Source organism: Penaeus monodon, chromosome 22, assembly GCF_015228065.2.
Source record: "Penaeus monodon isolate SGIC_2016 chromosome 22, NSTDA_Pmon_1, whole genome shotgun sequence".
Taxonomy (NCBI): Eukaryota; Metazoa; Arthropoda; class Malacostraca; order Decapoda; family Penaeidae; genus Penaeus; species Penaeus monodon.
Window position 1 is genome coordinate 27,470,490 of NC_051407.1, and position 577 is coordinate 27,471,066.

Below are 577 nucleotides of genomic sequence, written 5' to 3' on the forward strand. Positions count from 1 at the left end.
TTAACTTAAGCCTCCAGGTGAGTTACCACAAGCACGTTCAGTCTCACACTAAATCCTTACTCCTTCCAATATTAATTTATTCATCTATCTATTTCCTCGTTTCCTCTTTAACTTATTCCATTTTTCCCTCTCCTCTTTTCCATTTATTTCCTTCACCTCTCCTCTCCTCCCTTCCCGTATTTCTCTCTCTGTCTATTCCCACATTTCCTCTATTCCCACCTTTCCTCTTCTCTTATTCATTCCATCATTTCCTCTTCGCTTTTCTCCCCCCCCCCCCCCGGTGAGACCCCGTACGCCTGCGAGGAATGCGGCAAGATCTTCACGTCTGCTCTCCCTTCCTCCTTTCTCGTATTTCTTTCTCTGTCAATTCCCACCTTTCTTCTTCTCTTATTTATTCCATTATTTCCTCCCCCCCTTTTCTCCTTTTTTTCCCCAGCTGAGATCCCGTGTGGCAAGACCTTCACCTTCACTTAAACTCTTCTCTCCTTCCTATATTCCTTCATTTATTTATATGTTCCCTCATTCCCCCCCACCCCTCCCTTTATTTATTCCATTATTTCCTCTTCCCTTTTTCATT

The 577-nt window shown here is 43.5% G+C and overlaps 1 protein-coding gene across 1 annotated transcript in view; it reads left to right on the forward strand.

Moving 5' to 3' along the window:
- Positions 1-577, forward strand: part of LOC119587062 (zinc finger protein 628-like) — a gene marked incomplete at its 3' end in the record, with an annotated part of 23,937 nt that overhangs the window by 18,961 nt on the left and 4,399 nt on the right.